Below are 21,071 nucleotides of genomic sequence, written 5' to 3' on the forward strand. Positions count from 1 at the left end.
AATATGCAATTGGATACTCTTGGATGTTTTTTCCTTCAAAATTCTTAAGTGGAAAATATGGTTGGCCATAAAAAGGGAAGTCCGGTGCACTAAGCTCCCGCTATGCGCAGAGTCCGGGAAAGAGCCGGACCACAAAGGTCTATTGTATGCAGTCTTACCCTTCATTTCTGCAAGAAGCTATTTTCATGACTCGAACCCGTGACTTCCTGGTCACATGGCAACAACTTTACCAGTTACGTCAATTTCGCAGCCATACACTTACAATTTCAAAGTAATGCTAATGCGGAGGCTTATTTCTAGGAACATTTGTTCCTTGTAATTAACTCAATTGAAACACTTTGATGGTGGTCTCTTAAATTTTCTTGTTAATTAGAATAACAAACATTCAAAGGTAAATATTATATAGGGATAATTTCACTTTTGATCCCTCGATTATTAGTAAATTCTAATTTTGGTCCTTGTGTACATATATTACCTTGAATTTAGTAAAATATGTGTTTTTGGTCCTTTACATAGAACATAAGTCACATTTAGATTTTTTATTAGAATTATATTACCATCAAACTGACATAGAGTAACGCCACAAATTAACATACCACATGGGTATTTAATCAATTTAATAGTTAATGATTCGTTAATTTGTGAAGATTTCATATCAGAAGGATATGAAAGTTCACATTTTAATTAATTGAAGATTAAATGTGCTTAACAAGATACATAACGACCAAATCAAAAAATAATAATTCAAGGGCGAGAAGCGAGAACTTCTGATTGCTTCGCTTGCTTCTTATTATGGCGGCTATATATCTATACCAGGGACGAAAAGCGTAAATTTCCCTAATATATATAGATGTATTAGAAATTTCTCAACTTTCTTTGAGATAATTCTTTTTAATGAAAGAAAACTTACCTGGGTATTTTAATAACTACAGTATAATTTTATGTATACTAGACTTGATCACAACACATTTATTTGCTTCTTTGAATCATATAAAATCCAGATTTAGGGATGCGCGAATCTAGCGTAAGATTAAAGAGATCTAGATTGTAATTTCCAAAGAGCCCTTTTCTTGTTTAAAACAGTGCTCTGAATATTTGATTAATTCTAGTAGAATCATGTCGTGTTTTAATGTCATTCCATTTTCATAAAATTTTGTAAATTTAGAGAATTTAAACTCATTAAATTATTTGAATAATAAATTATGGTATGATATTCTTATTGTTAAACTAACTTCTCAATTACTACTACTTTAATACCGCCTCCCGTCCACATTAATTGATCGCTTTACCTTTGGCTTGGCACACTCATTAAGGAAATACGAACTCCTAGAGGAAAAAAGATGTATTCATTAAATTAACCTTAATTAATTATTACATTTACACATTAGAATATGTAAATAAGGGCAAATGTTGGAACAAAAAATTAATTCCTTCTTGATTATGTAAATGAACACTTATTTTGGACAAAAATAAAAAAGTAAAATGATCACTTATTATGGATCGGAGGGAGTATTATTCTTCTATATATTATTATTTAAAAAACTAATAACATCAAAACAACACCATTAATGAATATGATGAGATTGATGAAATCTCTCTACTCGGGGTGGAGGGTGAGTAAAAGCTACGGGTCCGATCGAATCTATTAGCTTTAGTCAAAACTACATATTTGTCTGAATAAATTGATTAAATATATAAAAATTATTAATTTAAAATTCGAAGGGATAAACTTCAAATCGTAGGCTTCTGTTTCTATTCCTCCTAATTCGAGTTCTAAGTCTTACAAATTCGAGAAATATCTAGTGGGAGTGCTTTCTTTTTACACAATGCTAATTTAGAAATTGATTGAATATAAAAATTCCGAATACTAATTAGTTAAATAAAAAAATAAAGTAGTATTTCTTAAGGGTCAAACTGGAAATAGTGAAATTTCAGAGTTTTAGACTTTAGTGTTGACAGCTCAACGTATGGGAACATCGACGACGCTCATTCTATGCGCGTGTGCAGCATGCAAGTGCGTACGGATACGCGCGCTCATGTGCGAGTCCCGCAAATTAATTTAGCTTTTTGTTTAAACGTTGTGTTGGTTAAAGGACAACCTCAAGTTAGGGCAAACGTACGATACGCGGTAAGTGTGTCACGAATAAAGCAACTCACGTACATTCTTCCCTATCAATAATTCCAATTTTTAACCAAAGTATTACTACTATAATTTAAAAATAAATAGAAAAAAAGTACTACTATTATTTAACTACTACCAAGGATTTTGGTGAGATGAATAAAATCTTTTCAGTTGTAACAAAATGTGTCGGATTCAAGTCTGAGAATAAAAAAATCTTGGTAGGGAACGCTCACGACGAATTCAAATTCGTTAGGATCCCAATATAAATATCTAACACCAGGTGAAAAATTAAAGAAACTACTTTAATTTTGGGTTATAATATGTCAGTTATTTTATCTCATACTCCGCATAAGAAACTAAAATAGATTCATGTTATCGAGAGAAAAAGTCTATACTTCTTTGTTGGAAAGCTATATGCAGTAGTGGAGCCAGAATTTTCATTAAAGAGAGTTAAAATATAAAGAAACAAACTCACCAAGTAGTCAAAGGGTGTCATTATATAGTATATATACATATTTAAAAAAAAAATTATCGAGCTATACAGTATAATTTTCCGACGAAAAGGTATTTGGCGCATGTGGCTCCGCCACTGGCTATATGTGGTTAAGTGGAACAATGTAAATAATTTATATGGTCCACGCTTACTATATATGACTACTTATAATTAGGTTTTAAATATAACCTAATAGTATAAGACTTTGGAAGAACTAAATATAAGTATTATCCGGAGCTAGTTAATCGTGTGTTTTTCATGATATTATTATTCTATCTTGAGGTTTGTAATACTAACGATCTTTTTCAGTTTTCCACTCGATATTCTGGATACGCATTGGACCTTAATTATTTCTGGTAAGACCCATTAAAAGAGGAAATGATTCCTATCAGAATTTTTTTTATTCACACCCAATATTTCTTATTTTTATTTATTAGGGATTGGCACGAAAACCTGATACTAATAAGTTCTTATTTCTTATTTTCTATCTTTTAAAAAAAATAAATCTGATGATCGTTCAACATTTGATATTGTTTTGAAAAAATTAGGAATTTAATTATGAATCCGGACCAAAAGAATGTGACTTTAAGTATGTGACTACAATCTCGCGCTAATTTAATTGAGTACTCAAAGCAGAGAACAATTTATAGGGGTATATATAGGATTGCATTGTCGGAAAATTATAGTATTATATTAATAACGTAAAATGATGATTCCATTTTTGATAATATATAAGTTACTGAATTCCCTTGGCAGAACAAATATCTTTTTGAATTCTTTTACTTGAATATTCCTGGTTCCGTTAAGGAAAAAAACCTGCTGACTAGTAAAGTTGCCCAGATCAGACGTTCTCTTCCTAAGTTAATTATGTGATGCTTTATTGACTCTTCAATTGTATTAAATTCATATCACATGAATATATTGTTGGGTTTTGTGATTAATAGGTGTGAATGGAAAATGGAAGAGACATTTTTTAAATCACACCGCTCCGTCTATCTTTTCATTGTCTATAAATTTAGAGACTTGTCCTCATTTTCCAAATATTGAAAATTCTAAAATTTCTCTCACTTTCTTTGCATTGCTTTTCCAAAACAAAACATAAGTGCCATGGGTGATTTGTTCTGACTTATTGCGTCAGCTGGAACACTAGGGTTTGAAGTACCGCTACATCAATATGGGTAATCCGTTCTATTTTGAGAGGAACTAATCCTAAACCTCGGATATTATGAGGAGATTAAGTTTATTAAGGACATACTGTAATTTAATGGGCTCGGATTTTGACGTTCTTACCTCTGCATTTTTTTTTCTATTTCTATTTTACTTCGCCGAATTTTCTATTTTAACACAGATTATTAACATATATTGCAAGACTACTGACTTGATTTTGATGGATCAACAAGACCAGGTCTGCTTGCTATTTTAGATTGAAAATGCCACTAAATATAAATAAGGTCCTCAATCTTCACTTTTGTGCATATCTGGAACAATTTGAGTGAGCTTTTAACTTGGATGATTGATTTTTTTCACTTTCATATATCAAATTTGGAAAGAGAGATCGAAACTCTTGCTCATGCAATGGGCGGATCTACCATAAAATTAACGAATTATTCGACAAAACTTAATAGATTTGGCACAAAATTTGTATTTGTGTTTAGATATTCACTCAATATATATAAATAATATATTTTGAACTTAGTAAGTCGTCTTATTCTAAAATTCAAAACTCATATACCTATTTTGCGCGTCTCTAGGTCGTTCAGAGCTAATAATTGCATTTTTTTTTAGAAACTTAAATATGACACTTTCCTTACCTACCTCGATTAATAGTAGTTTAAAAGTAAGCTGGTATTATCACTTTAAAGGGAAATTTTAATGTGTTTAATAAATTTCCTCGGTCCTTATCAGCTTATAGAGATGATGTTTTGCACCCATGGTTGAGTAAGAAGTATTCCTAATAAACAACCTTTGATATTCGAATAGAGAATCTTAAAGAAATGCTAAGCCACTAAATTTTAAGGAGAGAGGAATATAAAAGATTCCTTATTTAAAAAAAGAATCATTTCATATTCAAGTTTTAGTGGGTGGGTTATACAAGATATTCATGCTGAAGAAAGATAACAAATATCCATCTTCAATTAGAGACGTTGAGTTTGAGCTTTAAATATAGAAAAAAGCAATACTCTTTTAAGAGAAATTTTACATAGTTTAGTTAGCCCAATATAGCTACCACAACTACTATATATGGCTAGGCACTTTTTGGATATTTTCAGTTTTTCGTTGCACATCCAATCATTAGTTAGGTTCTCAATTAACCACTGCTATTTTCATAGGAAAGAAATACATGTATTGCTTTGTGAATCGATCGAGCAAAACAAAAGGTAAGTACGAGCGATTGCAAATTCATAATGTAGACGTTGAAAAGAGTGAATTCTGATATGTATATTTAAGTACTCTAGGTACATTTTGGATGGACAATAATAGTGTCCATCTTCTGAACAAATGCAAAGCCCTTCTAAGGCACAATCATCTTATTTTACAGATTGTTTTCTAAATATTACCTCGTTGGATATGGATACACATAATGATGAGTATATAACCTACAAAGATAAGTATTAAGAGTCCATCACATATATGGAATAACTACAAATATTAGACAAATTCTTAGAGTCCTAATATGCCCCCTCAATCTGGACTGGCAGACATGACAGACAAATTGTCACGTAAGAAGCTGAACTGAGATGATGGGTAAACCCTTTGTGAAAATATCAGCAAATTGTAATCAAGTTGGCACATATCGAACAATAAGATCCCCTTGAACATCATTATATATATATATATATATATATAGCTGCAGCAAACTTGTCAAAATTTGAATTTTTTTTTTTAAATAAGGCCAATGACATGATCATGCATGAACTTTTTCACCCGGGACAGATGTATACGAGTTCAACTGAACCATAACTTTCGACGCGAAGAATAAATTTATATATAAAAATAATTCGCTAAACTTATATTAAAGAAACATGAACCCACAACTTTAAAAAATAATTATTTAATGCGAAAAATCTTAAAAGTTTTAACTTATAGAGCTAGCTTAAATTTTAGATGATTTACCCCACCACGAGTTGCCGTGAGCTACCGTACTTATTGTTTATCTTTTCTAAGATTAGTGAAAGATATCATGTAATAAAAATAAGAATCCCAAATGACCTTGTAGGTTAAAATATATTATCAGCAATCAGTATGTAACTACTGATCCTCTAATTATTAAGTTTTAAACTAAATAAAATAAATTTGCTATATGCATCAGATGCAAGTAGAAATTTTCCATACCGATATTGAATTAAAAGGGGCCCACAAGGCCAGCAACAGTGGGTCCAGAGGAAATCATACTTCACACAAAGTAAATAAGAAATGCCTTTGCCCTTTACAACAGCAACTCTTCCATTACAATAATACTGGTGGAAAGCTCATTTGTCGTAAATTAATCTAATAATCAATATTAGATTATTAGGTATAAAAGCATATATATTAAGATCCACGAAAACTCCTCCGTTTGTGTGACATAAAATAATAACTAAACACAGAGGGGCAGGTTTAGGGGCGAAGGGATTCACCGAACCATTTGCCGGAAAATTATACTGTATATATAAGGCAAATCTATTTTTTTATTTTATCTATTATGTTTTGAATCCCCTTAGTATAGCCCAAAAGCATAGCTTAGTAGTCAAGAGTGTTCGAAACATTTGTAAGGCCATTGGTTCAATTCTCACTAACTATAATTTTTTTTAACTTTTTTTTTTTGAACCTCTTAGCAAAAATTCTGTCTCCGCAGCTGCACACGTAGATATGACATGCGAAGGCAAAGGTATGAAAGTAGGACCGACAAGGATATAATTGTGGTAGTGTACATATAGGATTCCTCCATTCTTATCAAAGGTCTAGAGTTTTAGGGCTGGGTACGAAAAAAATCTTGTCTTCCATCCTTCTTTGTTGTAGGATCTGCACAACAAGAACAAGAGCGCTTCCTCTTTCTTTTTCTTTGCCACCATTAGACTGAAAATTAATATTTCGTGCGAAATCCTTATCACTGTAGAAAACTGGCATTCTTCTATAGTTGATCAAGCTATTGAATCTGGTGATGACCGGTGTGATCATGCAATTGTTGCAGCAATTTCTCATTAGAGAGCGTAAGTATGATGGACAAAATTGGACGAAAAAATGAGCAGCAGTACTAATTTGGAGCTGTATGCATTCATCCTTTTTAAAATCAAGTGTAATTTTGCTACATGCAATGTTCAGTCAATATAGATGAGGTCTTACGACTGATCTAAAAATGTTTGATGATAGAATTAATCAAGACTTAGCGCTAGTAGGAGATTATAGATACCTTTTCCCCAAGATATTGGTTTTAAGCTCTTGCGGGTGACTTTTTGTCTTACGACACGGCACCCACTGCTGGAAGGAAAGTGCTAAAGGGCGGGCATGCTCGATTTAAAGGAGAGGAAAGCTTGAAAGAATCGATTACGTTTTTCGTATGAACTTCTCTTATAGATAGACTAAAAAATCGACCAGAGTTTTTTTTGTAGCACTTCGCCTCTCTTTTTATTTATTCTTTTATTTTTTCTGAAATTGAGTCAAAAAAATAAAAAATATTCGAGTTAGTTATAAATTATGAACTAATGAACTAGCCTTATTAATTAGAATTCAAATTCTTAATTTAATTATAATTATTACAAGATATCTTTATTTATATAATAACATAATAACATATACAAATAGTAAATCGCTTCTTAAGGGCCTCCAACGCCTATAAATAGAAGTCGGCAAAAAAACGCTTTGAGTGTAGTCATGGATTCTTTTATAAGACTTCAAGAAATTTCGCAAGAAATCTATAAAGTCGAAAAGGAGAAGCTCCAATCGGAGCAAAGGCTGGGTCTGTTCTGGGAGCATTTGCCTTCTCTCGGCCCTGAGGCTGTAGCAAAGATGATGCAAGAAATCCGGAACCACATTCGCGGTCTGGAAGAGAGGAAGGAGGCCCTCCTCCTCGAACGAAGGGAACTAACTGCGTGGGTCGCCGGCATAGCTTCGAATACCCAGAGAAAGTAGAATAGAAGAGTCCGTCGACTTTTTTTAGTTTTAGAAGGTTTAAATAAGTGTCTGTAAACGCAAAATAATGTGTTTTAATTTAGGGTGTTTTTTGTCTTTTTTAGTAGAGATCTACTCCAATGCCTACTAAAGATAGACTTCTATCTATGCTAACAATCTTTGTTTGGTTTTATTTATTATGTTTGCATGTATGGCAAAAACTCTAGTTTAAAATATTTACTACTTATGCTAATATAATAATTAAGACTTTTTCGTATAAATATGCTGAAAATGTTATTCTTTTCTTTTCTTTTTTTTTCTATAGTGGAGATATTCGCACGTAATGATAGACATATTATTAAAGGACTCTACCTTTGCTTCTTTATCCTTGCTAACTATAAATAAACCTTCACGAGTTGAGTAAAATCACCTAGCCTATCTTACTCTCCCTATGAAAAATAGCAGTTCGTCCAGACGTCTTCTAGCTTCGACCAACCAAGAGGGTTCCTTATATAAAGGAAGAAAGTTTCAAGAGTGATCCTCCACACTCCAACCATTCAGGTCTATGGCCATCGAGAGCTTTTTCCCACGTTGACTTGCTTTGTCTTGCTTACCGGCTAGGAAGTTTTCCAAAAAAAAAAGAGACTAACTCTAAGGATGCATATATTTAAGTAAGTAAACCAACAAGAGGAAAGATCACAGCTGGTCTAAGAGCCGAAAGAGCTCAACTGACTTAGTTGTAGAGGGTGGCTGAAAAGAAGACTCGACCCACAGAGAGAGCAGTGAACAGAGAGATATTGTGAATGAAAAGAGTAAAGGAAAAGTCATCTCATGACTGGAACTGACTCAAGGCAAGGGAAAATTGCTCTTACTTCTCGAAGAGAGGTTGAAAATCTGTTACAGAATAAGCTTCTCTTCTTTCATAAGCAAATGTACTTGGTGCTTTCGTATGTAGAGAATGCTTTTAGCTCTTTTCACGACTCTGCTCCTATCGCATCTACTACTCTAGCTAATTATCCACCCTTTTCAAGTGTGATTTTTATGTTATGTATGGCCGTTCCAAAGGGCATATCACACTACTAAAAATCTGCTAAAAACCGACCAACTATTTTCGACCAACGTTGGTTGGTCAAAAAATGCGACCAAAAACCGTCCAGGTTGGACGCAAACTGGGGAAAAAAAATATTTACATTTTTTTAAAACAAAATACCAACCAACGTTGGTCGGTAAATTGGTCAATAGCTGGTCAGACAAGAAAATTTTGGATTACCGACCAACGTTGGTCGGTAATCTGGATCCAATTTTTTAAATTTTAATAATTATTTTATTATTTAAAATATTTTATAATATTTAAGAATTTATATTTAAAATTACCGACCAACGTTGGTCGGTTAAAGATTTTAATTTTTTTTTAAAAAAAACCGACCAAAGTTGGTCGGTTTTTGGTCAAACGGTCAGCACTTAATGTACCGACCAAAATTACCGACCAACTTTGGTCGGTAATTCTAAAATCAGAGAAGTGAAAAACGGGGGAAACCTCCATTTCTCTGAAATTTTTCCCTCTTCTTCCTTCCCTTCTCTCCTTCTCCCAACCCCTCCCCCTCACCGTCCAGGCCTCCCCCTCGCCCTCGCCCTCGCCCTCGCCCTCGCCGCTGCCACTGCCACTGCCGCCCCTCGATCTCCTTCTCCATCTCCTACAAATTCTAGGTTTGAATTACAACCCATTTATTTATTATTTCCAGGTTTTGTTAATTAGTTATGAATTAGTTTCAATTGATTAGTGTTTCAATTATTTGAACATTGCATTTTATTGAGGATTAGGGTTTAGGTCTTGTTTTAATTAGTTTTGTTAATTAGTTTTATTAACTAATTAATTTTGTTAATTAGTCAATTATTTATGAATTAGTTTAGTTTAGGGTATGGGTTGAATTTCTTTAGTTTAGTTAGTTTATGTTTAAACTCGTAGGATATGAATTGAAATTTTAGTTTTTAGGATTTGTTCTTGTGAATTGAACTTTTAGGATATGAATTGAACTTTTAAGATATGAATTGGACCTTTTGGATATGAATTGAACTTTTAGGATATAAATTGGTGTAATTAGAAAAAAATAATTATCTTGAATTAACTAAAAAAGATATAATTAATTTATAATTGTAGAATAAATTAATTTATTCTTGTGAATCGAACTTTTAGGGTATGGGTTGAATTTCTTTAGTTTAGTTAGTTTATGTTAAACTCGTAGGATATGAATTGAAATTTTAGTTTTTAGGATTTGTTCTTGTGAATTGAACTTTTAGGATATGATTTGAACTTTTAAGATATGAATTGGACCTTTTGGATATGAATTGAACTTTTAGGATATAAATTGGTGTAATTAGGAAAAAATAATTATCTTGAATTAACTAAAAAAGATATAATTAATTTATAATTGTAGAATAAATTAATTTATTCTTGTGAATCGAACTTTTAGGGTATGGGTTGAATTTCTTTAGTTTAGTTAGTTTATGTTTAAACTCGTAGGATATGAATTGAAATTTTAGTTTTTAGGATTTGTTCTTGTGAATTGAACTTTTAGGATATGAATTAAACTTTTAAGATATGAATTGGACCTTTTGGATATGAATTGAACTTTTAGGATATAAATTGGTATAATTAGAAAAAAATAATTATCTTGAATTAACTAAAAAAGATATAATTAATTTATAATTGTAGAATAAATTAATTTGTTCTTGTGAATCGAACTTTTAGGGTATGGGTTGAATTTCTTTAGTTTAGTTAGTTTATGTTTAAACTCGTAGGATATGAATTAAAATTTTAGTTTTTAGGATTTGTTCTTGTGAATTGAACTTTTAAGATATGATTTGAACTTTTAAGATATGAATTGGACCTTTTGGATATGAATTGAACTTTTAGGATATAAATTGGTGTAATTAGGAAAAAATAATTATCTTGAATTAACTAAAAAAGATATAATTAATTTATAATTGTAGAATAAATTAATTTGTTCTTGTGAATCGAACTTTTAGGGTATGGGTTGAATTTCTTTAGTTTAGTTAGTTTATGTTAAACTCGTAGGATATGAATTGAAATTTTAGTTTTTAGGATTTGTTCTTGTGAATTGAACTTTTAGGATATGATTTGAACTTTTAAGATATGAATTGGACCTTTTGGATATGAATTGAACTTTTAGGATATAAATTGGTGTAATTAGGAAAAAATAATTATCTTGAATTAACTAAAAAAGATATAATTAATTTATAATTGTAGAATAAATTAATTTATTCTTGTGAATCGAACTTTTAGGGTATGGGTTGAATTTCTTTAGTTTAGTTAGTTTATGTTTAAACTCGTAGGATATGAATTGAAATTTTAGTTTTTAGGATTTGTTCTTGTGAATTGAACTTTTAGGATATGAATTAAACTTTTAAGATATGAATTGGACCTTTTGGATATGAATTGAACTTTTAGGATATAAATTGGTGTAATTAGAAAAAAATAATTATCTTGAATTAACTAAAAAAGATATAATTAATTTATAATTGTAGAATAAATTAATTTGTTCTTGTTTTATTTGTATAGATGGAACATCGTACTTGGATGTACAATAGAAATTATCCTAATCGGCGGGGATTGCGGGAGGATTTTGTAGAAGGGGTTGATGACTTTATTAGACATGCAATGTCACTTCCACCATACCAAAGTGAAGGAGTAATTAGGTGCCCTTGTGTCAGGTGCGATTGTATGAAGTTTAAAAAATCGGAGGAAGTTAAGCTTCATCTTTATAGGAAGGGGTTTATAGAGAATTATTTTGCGTGGACTAATCATGGAGAGATCGATGGTAGTCGTGGGATATTTCATATCATGGTTGTTGGTGAAAGTAGTAGGTCGGTGGAGAATACAAATCTTGATTCTAGAATTCAGGATATGGTTGCGGATGCTTTTGGGGGTGAGCCCAATGAAAATGTTGAACAAACTCCTAATGATGACGCAAAACGTTTTTATGAACAGTTAGAGGAAGCTAGTCGTCCACTACGTGAAGGAAGTCCGCACTCTGAGCTGTCTGTTGCAGTTAGATTACTAAGTATCAAATCTAATTGGAATATTTCTCAAGCAGCCATGGACTGTTTTATTGACCTTATGAGTGAACTAGTTGACCCTAATATCAACTTACCTGGTGATTTCTATAAGGCGAACAGATTGGTTTCTAAGTTAGAACTTTCGTCAATGAGAATTGATTGTTGTGAAGATGGTTGCATGTTATATTATAAGGATTATGCAACTTTAGACAGTTGTAAATTTTGCAAAAAGCCTCGTTTCAAGAGGCTTTCCAGTGGGAATATGGTCGCTGTCAAGGCAATGCATTATTTACCTCTTATACCTAGGTTAAAGAGGTTATATGCGTCGATGAGTTCTGCTCCTCATATGAGATGGCATTTTGAAAATAGAAGACCACCTGGTGTTATGTGTCATCCTTCAGATGGAGAAGCTTGGAAGCACTTTGATAGGACATATCCAGATTTTGCTAGTGAACCAAGGAACATTCGGTTAGGTCTGTGTGCCGATGGCTTCACGCCTTTTTCTATATCTGCGACACCATATTCATGTTGGCATGTCTTTCTTACACCTTATAATCTACCACCTGAGTTGTGTATGACTAGTCCATATATATTCTTAAATTGTATTATCCCCGGTCCACGTAATCCGAAAAGTTTGATTGATGTATATTTGCAACCTTTGATTGATGAGCTAAAACAATTGTGGTATGATGGTGTTGAAACATATGACATATCAACCAAGCAGAATTTTAATATGCGTGCTAATTTAATGTGGACTATTAATGATTTTTCTGCGTATGGAATGTTGTCTGGGTGGATGACTGCTGGGAAGCTAGCTTGTCCTTACTGCATGGAAAATAGTAAAGCGTTCACTTTGAAACATGGCCGAAAGAAATCATGGTTTGATTGTCACCGTCAATTCTTGCCTGATGATCATGAGTTTAGAAGGATGAAAAATGCATTCAAAAAGAATAAAGTGGAATATGATTCTCCACCTCCGATACTTTCAGGTGAGGAAATTTGGGAGAGGGTCCAGAACTTCAGTAAAGTTACTGAGGCTCCACCTTATAGATTCCCCGGATATGGTGTTAATCATAATTGGACGAAACAGAGTATATTTTGGGAGTTGCCTTATTGGAAGGATAATCTTCTCCGACAAAACCTTGATGTCATGCATATTGAGAAGAATTATTTTGATAATTTGTTCAACACAGTGATGGATGTTAAAGGTAAGACAAAAGATAACCCGAAGGCTAGAATGGACTTACAAGAATATTGCAGGCGGCCTGAATTATACTTGCAGACAGCAAACAATGGTAAGGTGTTCAAGCTCAAAGCAAGTTACACATTCACTTTGGAGGAAAGACGACAAATTTGTGATTGGGTTACGAAATTAAAGATGCCTGAGGGTTATGCGTCGAATCTTAGAAAAAAAGTAGATATGGAGGTAGGGAAGTTGAGCCATTTGAAAAGTCATGACTGCCATGTTTTCATGGAGACCTTAGTGCCTATTGCATTTTGTGGTTTGCCTGAAAGAATCTGGAAACCCATCACAGAGATTAGTTTGTTTTTCAAAGACTTGTGTTCTACCATATTAAGGGAAGAAAACCTACTTCGGATGGACCAGAACATCCCTGTAATTTCTAGTAAGATGGAAAAAATATTCCCATGTGGTTTTTTTGATGTGATGGAACACCTTCCAATACACCTTGTACACGAGGCACGACTTGGAGGGCCTGTTCAATGCAGATGGATGTATCCCTTTGAGAGGTAATATTATAAGTTTGATGTAATATTCTATTTTATTTGAATGTTATTGGCTAACATGAGATTATGTAGGACAATTGGCAAATGCAAACAATTTGTTAAGCAGAGGAATAAGATTGAAGGATCTATATGCGAAGCCTATCTTGCAAAGGAAACTGCACATTTTTGTTCTTATTATTTTGAGAGTAACGTGCCATGTTCTAGGAATAGGCCCAATAGGCACACGGTCGAATGTGTGAATGATCCATTATATCCACCAATGTCCATATTCAATCAACCAGGCCGATGTTCTAAGGATGTTAGAAAGAGAAGTTTGAGTGATATGGAGTACAAGTCAGCTACACTTCATGTGTTGCTAAATTGTCCCGAAGTTATACCATTTCTCAAGTAAGTATTGATTTATTAGTTATCAAAATATAAAATTTACTGTGACTACATATTGATGCAACTACTAAAAATATTTGATATGTCACAGTCACTTCGTGGGTCAATTTGGCCATGATGCTGTATATACGAGATTTGATACGTGGTTCAAACAGTTTGTAAGTGTGTTCAAACAGCTTGTAAGTGTGTGTGTATATATATATATACATATGTAGTGAATGTATAAAAATTGATTCATAAGTTGTGCTAACTTATGACTTTTTTTAACTCTATGTAGGTAAATAATCCAAATAATGGTGTAAATCAATTTTTGAAAGATATATCTTGGGGACCTGGGCTTCAGGTCACAACAATGTCTAAGTACGTAGTGAATAGTTATAAGTTTCATACAGAGGATTGCTCTAAAAATAAAAATAGCAACAACAGCGGGGTGTGGGTTCAAGGTGGTGATGGCAACCAAGTTGGAGATATTGATTATTATGGTGTGGTCAAAGAAATATTACAACTAGAATATACAGGTTGGCCATATAAGAAATTGATACTCTTTAGATGCAAGTGGTTTGACCCAAATCCAACAAGAGGTACAAGAGTACACAACTAATATAACATAATTGAGGTTAATCATACGAGGGAGTATGATCGCTATAATCCTTTCATAATTGCACATAACGTTAGGCAAGTGTATTATGCTCCTTATCTATTGCGGTGGAATAAGTCCGATTGGTGGGTTGTAATAAAAACTAAGCCTGTAGGTAGGGTGGAAGTCGAGAATGTGTTAGATGTTGCATATCAAAACGATATCTCCAATATTCACCAAATAGTGGACGATCAGTTAGAAAATGATTTGGAACATCTTGAACGCATATTGGAAGAAGTTGATATAAATGAAGTAACAATTATAGAAAATGAGGACGAGGAATCAACTGATGAAGCTCAAACAAGTGAGGACGAAGAATTCTCGGACGAGGAACAATACGTCGATGAGGATTAAAAAGTTGGTTTTTTAAAGCACTCTCGTTTTATAGCTAGTTTCTTATATGTTTCAATCTAAATGTGTATTATATTATGCAGATGGCAGGCAAGGGTCAAGGTAACAATGACCCTACTAGTTCTCGGGGTCGAGAAAAGGGTAGGAAGGGAAAGAGGAGGGTAGAAAATAATACTCCCTCTTGTCCACCCTTTTCAGAGATGCCTATGTCTTATCCTCCACCACACGGCTATTCAGACACCCAGTCTTCCATCACAGGGCCACATGACTATACGTCCGACATACAGTCCAGCTGCCTCACAGCCATCTGCATCACATCCACATGGATCACATACCTACATATCACAGCCACATGGATCGCATCCACCCATGTCACAGCCACTCAGGTTACAGCCATCGGTATCACATCCACTTGGGTCACATCCAGCTATGTCGCAGTCACAGGGATCGCAACCATCTTCATCATCGACTCCATCTATTGCAGGCCTTCGCCTGGGAGGCATTAGCTCTGACCCGCCTACACCGTCTTCACATGCCTCTGATACACATGCTTCGGATGGTGATGACGAGGTAGTGCATTATGATCGATATGGCAGGATCATCATAGTCCCTGAGGGTGATGGGTAAGTGTTATTCATTATTTTTGCGTCTATTGTTTTGTAACATTTTTACTAAGATATTAATGTGTTTTTATTGTTAAATTGAAGGTTTAGGCCGGGTAATAAGACTATGAGGATAATCACCAATGCCATCAGAAAGCTTTATGATGGCCCTTATGCGACTTGGACTGATTGCCCATTCTCACTGAAGGAGCAAATTTTCAATCAATTTAAGGTATAAATGTTCTTTTAAACAGTTTAATAATTTATATTTATGATGTTTCCATCTAATATTTAACTTTTGAAATACAGAGCAAGTGTGTATGGGAAGACCGCTATAGCGCGGAAGTGGCTACAAATTTTCATCATAAAGCTCGCAAGAGATTGGCAGATGCTTTCTCGGATGCTAGAAAGAAGAACAAGAGGCCTGGCTGGTTACTTGAGAATTTGTGGAATGATTTGCAAAGGCAATGGCTTACCGCAGAGTTCTTAGAGAGGAGCGAAAAAGGAAAGAAAGCTCGCGCATCCGAAAAGGGAGGCTCCTTGCACACTGGAGGTGCGATCAGCCTAGGGACAATAAAAAGAAGATTGGTACGTAATTGCTTAAATTATTTTACTTTTCTAAGTATATCTATTCTGTTTATTAACTAAATTAATTTATTTTCAGGAAAAGAAGTATGGGCGTCCAATGAGTCATGATGAGCTATTCAAAGAGACACATGTTGTGAAGAAGAAGAAAGAGGGGGATCAAGATAGGTGGGTCGAGGACCGGGCCTCGACTGCATATGTAAGCTTTCAATTTTATTTAAGTATTATAATTTACTTTTATAAATAACTTGAAATACTGATTTAATTTAAAATAATATAGGGTCGCTACCAAAGTAACGTGGAGGAATTCATCCGTAGTCATCCAGCTGGTGAATCGGGTGAGCCAACCCAACCTTCGGACGAGGATGCTGAAAGAATATGGTTGGAGTCTATTGGCGGTCCAAAATGGGGGAAGGTATACGGGCTTCCTACTAAAAACTTCCATCGCTATAAGTGTGGAATGCGAGGAATAGGGACTTCCTCGCAAGACGAGCAACTTAATAGGGAGAGCCTCTCCGCTATGCGGGAGACAGTGACAAAGCTCACATCAGAGCTAGAAGCGGCCAAGGAAAGAGAAAGGCTTAGAGATGCTCAATTCCTTGGCATGCAAGCTCAGATCAGAACTCTCCTATCTAGTGGAACTTTTCCTTTGCCCCGATCTCTTGAGTCATCTCCAGAGGGTCGACCTCCACGTGATCGTTCCTCCTGCCCTGCTCGTGATCGTTCCTCCCGTCCTCCCCGTGATCGTGCTTCCCGTCCTCCACAAGACCGTTCTCTATGTCGTCTTGTAGATAAAAGTTCATCAGACGGTGATGATGATGTTGTACAAAATACCCCTTGACTTTTATATACTTTGAACTAGACAAATAGAACCAGTTTTGAACTAGTTGTAATTAGTTTTAACTTGGTTTTGGATTTTTATGTTCAATTGAACTTTAATTTGTTAGTTTTAAAGTATTTATTGAATGTTTTGGTTGTTGTTGTTATTGTTGTTGTTGTGTTGTTGTTATTGTATTGTTGTTGTTGTGTTTTTGTTGTTGTTGTTGTTGTTGTTGTTGTTGTGTTGTTGTTGTTGTTATTGTTGTGTTGTTGTTGTTGTTGTGTTGTTGTATTGGTATGCTGGCAGGTGGTTTAGCTGCCAAAACAGGCATTTTATGCCAAAATTAATCCCAGAAAAACCGACCAACGTTGGTCGATTTTTAATTAAAAAAAATAAATTATTCCAAAATACCGACCAAAGTTGGTCGGTTAATGAACGTTGAATTCCCAGAATTCAAGACTACCGTCCAACTTTGGTCGGTATTTTGCTTGCATTGTTGAGATTACCGACCATAGTTGGTCGGTAATGTTTAATTTTAATTAGTTTTAAAAAATATATATTTTCAATTACCGACCAAAGTTGGTCGGTTTTTTTTAATTTTAATAATTAATAAAAAAATATAATTTAGTTAAACCGACCAACTTTGGTCGGTAAAATTAAATTAATAAAATATGTTTCCGACCAAAGTTGGTCGGTAAGTAATTAAACTTGTCAGATGGTCGTTTTAATATACCGACCAAAGTTGGTCGGTAATTTCCGACCAACTTTGGTCGGTAAGCCATTCCGACCATCAAAACACCGTCCACACCGTAATGGTCGCGTTTTGGTCGGTAATTTGTCATAACCGACCAACGTTAGTCGGTATTTTTGGTCGGTTTTTAGCGAATTTCTAGTAGTGGAATACAGTTAACACAAGTTGTATTCGTTGCGCGTCTGGATACAAGTGATACAAGCTGATACGAAAGCATGCGGCTTTCTGGATGTAGATGATGATATCTATATAGATGGATCTTATATATATCGTAGAATGACTTTTCAAAAGTGGATATATATATATATATATATATATATATATATATATATATATATATATATATATATATATATATATATATACACACACACACACACACACACACACACACCTACATCCTGGGTCTTCCCGTTCCGTCATCTGCACTTATGTTCTTCATGTAGTATTCAGACCGAATGACTCTATAAAATTACATCGATACTTTCACATATTATGGGTAACGTAGGAGACATCTCTATTTTCCCCCCGAGGAATATTTAAAATTCCCATTGCTTAACTTTCAATTCGCCTCTGGCCATCAAATGAAATGTGAATAACCCGTCTTCCTCTCTTTGAAAGAAGGGCGCTTCCGGTTTTGTCGGTGCTTGAAATAATTTTGTCTTCTCCATATTACTATATCTCTAGAGTCAATATTTTTATATGAGGAACTACTGAACTCAATCACTTGCTGCCGTTACTCTTCAGTTTTCTGTTGAGGTCTATCCTGCAGAGGTACTCAAATTGGATCAGTGATAGATTTCTAGGTTTCGTTGTAAACCTAATTGGTTATTTCCAATTACGTAAATCAATAGTTCAAATCGCACTCAAAGGTAGGGCATTTCCCAATTTTATAGGAACTTCTGTACCATAAATAATGGTATCTTAAATTATAGCCCCTATGGGATGTAAAATATATCTCTTCTCACCATTCCCATAGTGTTTGAGACAAATGTATGCATTTCGATTAGGGTCATATTCTATGGTTACGATTCTACCATATATGTCTTTTTCATTCCGTCAAAAATAGATTTTACGGTATAGACGCTGATGACCTCCCCCTCTATGCCTTGCGGTAATGATTCATCTGGCATTACGACCTTTACCATAATGATGTTGTCCATAGATCAAATTATTTCGTAGATTGGATTTCACTTGACTATCTACGATTCCATTGTGTGTACTCGGGGGTAAAAGTTTTGTATAAATGTATCGCCATACTATTAAGTATTTTTATTTAAGTTCTTTTCTTTCTAAGAGGTGGAATAGAATAATCCGGTTGAAGCGTAATGATCATACATCTGTAATGCATTGTATGTCTCATAATAGGTCTCATTCTTCTACTCTTTCCCGGAAGTCGATGACTATTCATAGCTATTACTTTGACACCAAAGAAGAGTTCGACCCAGTGCTTTATTTTTGTCCTAGTTGATCCTGATTCGACGTTAGAAGTATATTGATTTTTCCCCAATAACCGGATACTTTTGTCTGTAAATACTGCATATTTGATTCCATCTATAAATCGATTTTCTTCCCTATGAGTTAAAGTCTCAATAAGAATGCTAGTTCTTACTGTTCATTATGATATGAATATACCACATCAATTCGTTATGTATGGATGATGAGATTCCATTGATACAGAGCCAATTCCAATAGACTTATTGGAGGGTCCCATTGGCGTGCATCCAGTAGGAATTGAACCTACGAATTCGCCAATTATGAGTTGGGCGCTTTAACCATTCAACCATAGATGCAAAAAGACTCAGCGAGTGAAATAAGGTTCCAATAGTGTGATGAAGAATAGATCCGAGAAAAAAACTTTCATTTCCAATCTCTTATTTATTTATTTATTTATATTAATTTTTTGATTTTCTAAAAGGATAATTAAGGTGTCTGCAAGTTGACTTAAATACCAATGATATAATTAATGAGACTTGTGTGCTAGCTGGAGACAATAAATATTACCTACAAATAATTGAGACGTTTGCAAATTGATTTGGATACTATCCTCAAATAAAAGAAATTGCTCTCTATGAATAATATTGAAGGGCTCATCAAAAAGCTAAAAGAAAAATAAAAGTGTATTATTCCTTTAAAACGATTTCGAGAAAACAAAAAAGAGTAAAATAACTACTATATTCAAAGATTAGTTTGAGCGTAAAATATATAGGTATGATGCTCTTTTTGCTCTTTGATAATAACAAATTAAGAATAAATTATAATGATAAATTATTTTGGTTACCACTAAGGGTTGTGAAGATGTATAAAGATCATTTATACTTGGCCAGAGATTTCGGCTTCAAGCTCTGAAAATAAAAATAGAAATATTAGTAGTAGGGGTGGACATAGTTTGGGCAAACCCGAAATCCAAATCGAAATACGAATTGTTTGGATTTTTGGTTTGGATTTTCAGATTATGGATTGAATTTCGGATTTAATTTTAAAAATTTTTATTTTGGATTTGATATTGGATTTGGTACTTCAAATTTTTGGATATCCGAAAATTTAAAATTTTATATTTAGTTCATTATTCATATGCCAACAGTAACAAGCCCAATATTCTAATCATTAGACATAATCTCATATATTCAATACTAATTACTAAGTTACTATCAGAATACTTTCTATTTTGGACATGATTTTACTATTGCTACTTCTTATCGGCCTTATTAATATCTTTGTTGTATTTCTTTGATGATGATTTCATTACTTGAATACTTTATCTGGATGCTTGTTGTGAAAATGAAAAACTTTTTAAGCAATTTAAAATGAATACTTCATTTGGATGTTCATTATCATAGAAGTTAGAGAAGAAACATCTCAACTTATAAACTCAAAACCAAAAATCTAAAATATTCAAACCGATTAATCCGAGTCTAAACTTAAAAAGTTCGATTCAATCCGAATTTATTTGATTTATCATTTCTTCAATCCGAAAACCGAAATTTTTATGTCGAATCCGAATTACCCGTTAGTGGAGAATATTTCCCCCTCTGCTGACTGATGAGCCTCACGTAACATAAATATTAAGATTACTCCAGACTTCAAAGTAAATTTATTTCAGTGTATACGAAAAATATAAAAGTAATAATTCAGGTGCGGATCCGGCCTATTATATGTGGGTTCTCGTGAATTGAGTAACTTTTGTATATACCATGTATATGTATTAAGAATCCACTAAATATTTATAAATATTTGATTGTGAACCCTGATATATTTACTTAAAATCATTATAGAAACCCATAAACTTTAAATCTTGAATAAGCTACCGCATCTGCTCTTTCGCTCTTTGTGCAATAGTGCAATGTCCTACCTTTTTCAGTACCGATGAATGATGACCTAACTTCATTTCTGCCTCAGCAAACTCTGAGTAATA

Source organism: Nicotiana tabacum, chromosome 19 (assembly GCF_000715075.1).
Source record: "Nicotiana tabacum cultivar K326 chromosome 19, ASM71507v2, whole genome shotgun sequence".
Lineage (NCBI taxonomy): Eukaryota > Viridiplantae > Streptophyta > Magnoliopsida > Solanales > Solanaceae > Nicotiana > Nicotiana tabacum.